The sequence below is a fragment of the Furipterus horrens genome, unplaced genomic scaffold (genome assembly GCF_987537825.1).
Source record: "Furipterus horrens unplaced genomic scaffold, mFurHor1.1.pri manual_scaffold_4, whole genome shotgun sequence".
Taxonomy (NCBI): Eukaryota; Metazoa; Chordata; class Mammalia; order Chiroptera; family Furipteridae; genus Furipterus; species Furipterus horrens.
This window is the reverse complement of record NW_028327174.1, coordinates 111713855-111720530: the sequence shown is the minus strand read 5'-3', so window position 1 is coordinate 111720530 and position 6676 is coordinate 111713855. Positions and strand designations below refer to the sequence as shown.

The following is a 6676-nucleotide window of genomic DNA, read 5'->3' as shown; positions in this document are numbered from 1 at the left end:
AAACTTTCCTCCCCTCTCCACCGTCCACTAGAGAAAAATATAAAGGAAAATTATGTTCTCACTTGCCCGGCAGCACGCTGTCTCCTGTCCTTCGGCGCCAATGCCACTTGGTTGAGTCCTGTCTCTGCCAGCGGGCAGAGATCCGCTCTCCTCCCGACTGCTCTCTGGGGTAGCCTGTGGTCGCCAAAAAGCATTTGTGTACTTCCAGCCTAAGCTCGGGCAGCTGCCCCAGTCAGGAATCCCGTTTCATCCCCTTTTCCTCCACTATCCTCACTAAACAGGTTCTTCCCAGATGGACTTTCTCTAATCCAGCAGTGCCATGGCTCAACTCCTGCCAGTGTCCAGCTGTTCACTGAGATGTTCTGTCTGCAATTAGCCCAAACTGCAGACGGGTCTCGGGAGCCTGAAAACGCAGTCTCCCCTCACTCCTTCACCATCTTCCTATCCCCAACTCTGAGCTTTCTGCCCTCTTTCACGCAGCTCCCACACTCCCTTTCCTTCTGCACTATCTGAAACCGACACTCACTCACTCCTCTCCATGTTTGTACTCCAAGTTTTTTCCGTGATGGAAGCAAGCAGACAACACTGCTACCTACTCCGCCGTCATCTTATCCTATCTCCTACATTTCAATATTTAAATTGCATGTTGTCTTAATACATAAAATAATTTTCTATACTTACCTGGCAGGGGAGTTACTGTGATCACAAAGGTGGTTTTCCCAGGGTGAGACTGATCCATTGCACTCCAGTTGTGCTAACCCCTGCAATTTCCCTGAATGTGGGAAACTCAATTGCATAATTTGTGGTAAGGAAGGACTGTGTTCATGGTCTCCCCTGGCAAACAACAACAACAGCAACAACAACAACAACAACAACAAATAACTTAGGATGACTTTTACATCCTTGGTTATGTTGATTCCTAGGTATTTTGTTATTTTTGAAGCAATTGTCAATGGGGTTGTTTTCTTAAATTCCTTTTCTGTTAGTTCATAATTGGCATATAAAAATGCAACTGATTTCTTGATATTAATTTTGCATCCTGCTACTTTGCTGAATTTATTTATCAGTTCTAGTAACTGTGGTGGAATCTTTGGGATTTTCTATTTACAGTATATATCATCTGTAAATAAAGACAGTTTTACTTCCTCCTTTCCAATTTGGATGTTTTTATTTCTTCTTGTCTGATTGCTGTGGCTAGGACTTTCAGAACTATGTTGAATAAGAGATGTAAAAGTAGACATCCCTGTCTTGCTCTTGACATTAAGGGGAACGCTTGTAGTTTTTGCTCATTGAGAATGATACTGGTGGTGGATTTGTCATATATGGTTTTTACTATGCTTAGATATGTTCCCTCTATTCCCATTTTGCTGAGTGTTTTTTTTTTAAATCATAAATGGATGTTGGATTTTAGCAAATGCTTTTTCTGTATCTATTAATATAATCATGTGGTTTTTATCCTTCATTTTGTTTATGTGGTGAAACACATTTATTGATTTGTGAATGTTGTACCAATCTTATATTCTCAGAACACATCTCACTTGATCATGGTGTGTGATCTTTTTGATGCATTGCTGTATTTAGTTTGCTAATATTTTATTGAGAAATTTAGCATCAATATTCATGAGGGATATTGGCCTATAATTTTCTTTCTTTGTACCTTTATCTTGTTTTGGAATTAGGTTAAGGCTGGCCTCATAAAATTAGTTGGGAAGGCTTCCCTCCTCTTCAATTTTTTGAAATAGTTTGAGAAGGAGAGGTGTTAGTTCTTGAAATTTTGGTAAATTCACCTGTGAAGCCATCTGGTCAAGAGCTTTTGTTTGTTGAAAGTTTTTTGATTGCTGCTTTAATTTCACAAGGTGTAATCTGTCTATTCAGATAACCTTATTCTTCCTGATTTACTTTTGGAAGATTGTATATCTCTAAGAATGTATTCATTTCATCCAGGTTGTCCTGTTTGCTGCTTTATAGTTGTTCATAATATTATCTTACAATCCTTTAAATTTTTGTGGTGTTAGTTGCTTCTTCTCCTTTTTCATTTCTGATTTTATTTATTTGTGTCTTTTCTCTTTTTATTCTTGTTGAGTTTGATTAAAAGTTTGTCAGTCTTGTTTATCTTTTCTGAGAAGCAGCTCTTGGATTCATTGATCTTTTTTTCCCATGTTTTTTAAACTTCATTACATTTATTTCTGCTCTGATTATTATTCCTTTCTTCCTTCAACTCACTTTGTGCTTTGCTTGTTGTTTTTTTTTCAATTACTTTAAGTGTAAAGTTAGATTATTTGAGATTTTTCATGTGTGTGTGTGTTTGTTTTTTGTTTTTAGATAAGCCTGTAATGCTGTGAATTCCCCTCTTAAGAATCCTTTCCCTGTGCCCCACAAATTTTGGATTGTTGTGTCCTCATTTTCATTTGTTTAAGGTACCTTTTGATTTCCTTTTTAAATCTCATTGTTGACCCATTCATTATTTAATAACATGTTATTTAACTTTCATGTCTTTGTATATTTTTAGGTGTTCTTCTTGGGATTGATTTCTAGTTCATGGAATTGTGGTCAGAGAAGATACTTGATTTGATTTCAATCTTCTTAAATTAATTGAGACCTGTTTGTGCCCTAACATGTGATATATCCTAGAAAACATTCCATGTGCACTTGAAAAGTATGTATGTTAGGCTGTTTTGTTGTGAAATTCTCTGTAGATATCAATTAAATTAATTTGATCTAATGTGGTCTTTAAGGCCACTGTCTCCTTATTGATTTTCTGTCTGGAGGATCTATCCATTGAAGTCAATGGTGTGTTAAAATCCCTGAATATGACTGTATTTCTGTTGATCTCCCCCTTTATGTCCATCAAGATTTGCTTTACATACTTAGGTGCTCCTATGCTGGGTGCATAAATGTTGACTAGGATTATAAGTCACTGAAGAAAAAAACTGAAGAAAATACAAGCAGGTGGAGGCACATACCATGTTCATGGATAGGAAAAATTAACATCATTGAAATGTCCATACTACCTAAAGCAATCTATAGATTCAACACAATTCTTATCAAGATTCCAATGATGTATTTCAGAGAACTAGGAGAAATATTTCAAAAACTTACATGGAACCTCACAAAACAACAGCAATCCTGAGTAAGAAAGACAAAATTGAAGTAATCACACTACCTAATATGAAACTAAAATATTAAAATCCATAGTAATCAAAACAGCATGGCACTGGCATAAAAACAGACACATAGATCAATGGGACCGAGTAAAGAGCAGGGGAAAAAACCCTAAATGTTCATAGTCAATTAATATTTGACAGAGGAAATAAACACATACAATGGGCTAAAGGTTAGTTCATTCAATAAATGGTTTTTGGAAAATAGGAAAATATGTGCAAAAAAAATGAAACTATACTACCTTCTTACAACACACACAAGAATAAAGTAAAAATGGATTAAACACTTAAATGTTAGACCCCCAAACCATAAAAACCATAGAAGAAAACATAGGCACAAAATCTCAGACATTGCTCATAGAAATATTTAATTAAATATATCTCCCCAGGCAAGGAAAACAAAAGAAAAACAAACCAAATGGGACTATAAAGGTTTTTCACAGCAAAGGAATACATAAGTAATAAAATAAAAAGACATTCCACAGAATGGGACAACATATGCACTGATATATCTGGTAAGGGATTAATATTTAAAATTTATAAAGAACTTACAAAACTCAATGCCAAAAAAATCCTCCAACCCGATTAAAAAATGGGCAAAGGACCTGAATAGTTATTTCTCCAAGGAGGATATAAAAATGGCCAATAGATATATGAAAAAATGCTCAAAGTCACTAATCATCAGAAAAGTGCAAATTAAAACCATAATGAGGTACCATCTCACACCTGTGAGAATGGCTATCATCAATAAATCAATAAGCAATGACTCCTAGCAGGGATGTGGAAAAAGGGGAACTCTTTTGCACTGTTGGTGGAAATACAGATTGGTGCAGCTACTGTGGAGAACAGTACGAAGATACCTCAAAATATTAAAAATGGATCTGCCTTTGACCCAATGATCCCCCTTCTGGGACTATATTCAAAAGAACCCAAAACACTAATTTAAAAAACTATAAGCACCCCTATGGTCATTGTTGTGTTATTTATAATTGCCAAGTATGGAAGCAGCCCAAATGTCCATCAGTAGGTGAGTGGATAAAACTATGGGACATTTATACAATGGGACACTACTCAGCTGTAAAAAGAAGAAAATTTTATCCTTTGTGATGGTATGGATGGATCTGGAGACCATTATGCCACGTGCAATTAGCCTGTCAGAGAAAGGCAAGTACCATATGATTTCACTCATATGTGAAATCTAATGAACAAACTGAACAAGCAAAATAGAAACAGATTCATAAATAGAGAACAAGATGACAGCTAAGGGTTGAAGGGAAGTCAGCGGGTGGAGGGATTGAGCAAAAATAAAAATGACTCATGGATGTGGACAACAGTGTGGTGATTGAGGTAGGGTGGGAGGTATAAGGGGACTAAATGGAAAAACTACAATAAAATTTCTTTTTTTTATATTTAAAGACTGTAAATAAAATTTCTTTTTAATCTTTACATAATACTTTTAAATATGTTGCTCATTAAATATAACCAAAAATTAAGTTTTGAAATGGGACTATAGATACAAATTTTCATGTTCTTTCAGTAAGACCTTTTTGAGAGGGTCAATAATTCAGGTGCCTGCAGGTCCCCAGGACAGAATGCCATCAAGAAACTTCATGAATTCCTGAAATCTTTGCAAATATTTCTTTGAAAACATGATACCACACCTCTTGCCTCAGCATCCAAAATATTCTTTTCTTCCCTGGAAGCAGTCTTGGGCAGCTCCCTATAATTTTCATGATTTTTTGGAGAGACTTATTTTTAATTGACTAATTGTTAATGACCACAGTATAGCCTTAGACATACTTTCTTTCCAAAAACAGCATTCTTGCCTTTAAGAGTCCAAAGAATGGTCTCTTCCACTACAAGTACCATTGAGCTTAGCACATGATATTCTCCAGCCACATGCACAGGTCCCTCTGAGTCTAAAATGGGAGAGGGGGTACAAAGAGAAAATTGGCCAGTCCTTCCATCTCCCACTTCTTCATTTCCAGTGGACATCTTAGGGACCTGTTCCTGACTTGTGAACCCAGCAAAGCACCCTTGGCTGTAAATGGAAATAAAGTATTTATTGCTCATTCAGACCAGTGAATCCCCTCAGCCTGTAAAAGACAGTGGTCCCACAGAATTCTTATGAAGTTGTAGGTATACTTGACCTGAGTTGGGCTCAGAAGGAAGGCCTGACTTTCAAGTTTTTAAAACTCAGTGTTTCACACCCAGCTGGAAAAACACATGAATAGCTGTATCAAGGTTACATGTCCTCTTCCAGCATAAAACTCTTTTTATTTATTTATTTATTTATTATTTTTCTATTACAGTTGTCCCACTTTTTCCCCCTTTGCTCCCCACTGCGCAACCCATTTCTTCTTCCACAGTCAATCCCCACCCTGTTGTCCAAAATTGTGGTACATTTTACACAATGGAATATTATGCAGCAGAAAGAATGAAGGAACTCCTTCCATTTGTGACAACATGAATGTAACTAGAGAGAATTATGCTTAGCGGAATAAGCCAGGCAACAAAAAACCAATACCATATGACATCACCTAATACAGGAAACTAATGAACAACACAAACAAAAGAGCAAAATTGAACCAGACACATGTAAACAAAGAGCAGACTAACAGTTACCAAGGGGGTGGAGAGAGGGAGAGAAGGGAGGTAAGTAAGGAAAGGGTCCAGCTTAAAACTCTTAAACCCAGCAAACTAGGTAAGTGTGCTGTGGTATTTATGAATGATGTTTATTTCACTAATAGAAATGTGGATAGCATAGCAGTCTTGGAGGGCATTGCCTGGTAACAATGTTCTTGTGGCATAGCATTGCATAGCCAGCAAGCAACATTCAGTGCCCTCCCCAAGGTGAAGGGCTACAAGATTGTTAAGCCCATCTGTTCTGATCATGGGTGCCCATAATAATGTGAAAATCCCCAGCCCACTGCAGCTAAGCATGGCATGTCTTTGTCTTTTCTTGCCTAAAACTATTGTTTTAATGCTTTGATGGATGTGACCCTTTTAAGACAATAAGCATTTTCTTGTAAGGAATAACATAACTGGCACTTGTTTAGGGCAGAGCTGCAAAGAGGCCATAGGAGTTAATAGCCAGAACACTTGCAGGCTCTCTGTGACTTTGACTAATATATCACTAAACACCTCTTTTTGTTCTACTTGACCCATTGGAAAATCAAAGTCAAGATCATTTTTATTCTAGAAGGATTGAATAGAAATTTACTTCTAAATATTTGATGATAAGACTAAACAATAAATTATTTCTACAAACAATTCTTGTATATGCTTGACTCTATATTTCTCTTTCTTGATGCTCTACCTACTACCAGGACAAGGTTTTGAAAACACTCACACCTCTCCTGTTTTTATTTTCACTGCCATCAATCATCTTTACTCAGGGCCTCACTGTTAATTACTTAATATCATCGCAACTGCTTTGTCATCATGCTTTGTCCAATGGGTCTCCAGGCATTTTCTTTTTCAATTCATGCTAAACATCACAGCAAGATTAATTT

At 36.6% G+C, this 6676-nt stretch overlaps 1 non-coding gene across 1 annotated transcript; it reads left to right on the top strand.

The window, feature by feature from the left end:
• The first annotated feature begins 673 nt into the window (after positions 1–673).
• On the top strand, positions 674–835 carry LOC150012676 (U1 spliceosomal RNA). The gene has a single exon (XR_016511079.1). It is a non-coding gene; the product is annotated as a U1 spliceosomal RNA (small nuclear RNA).
• Positions 836–6676: the final 5841 nt, after the last annotated feature.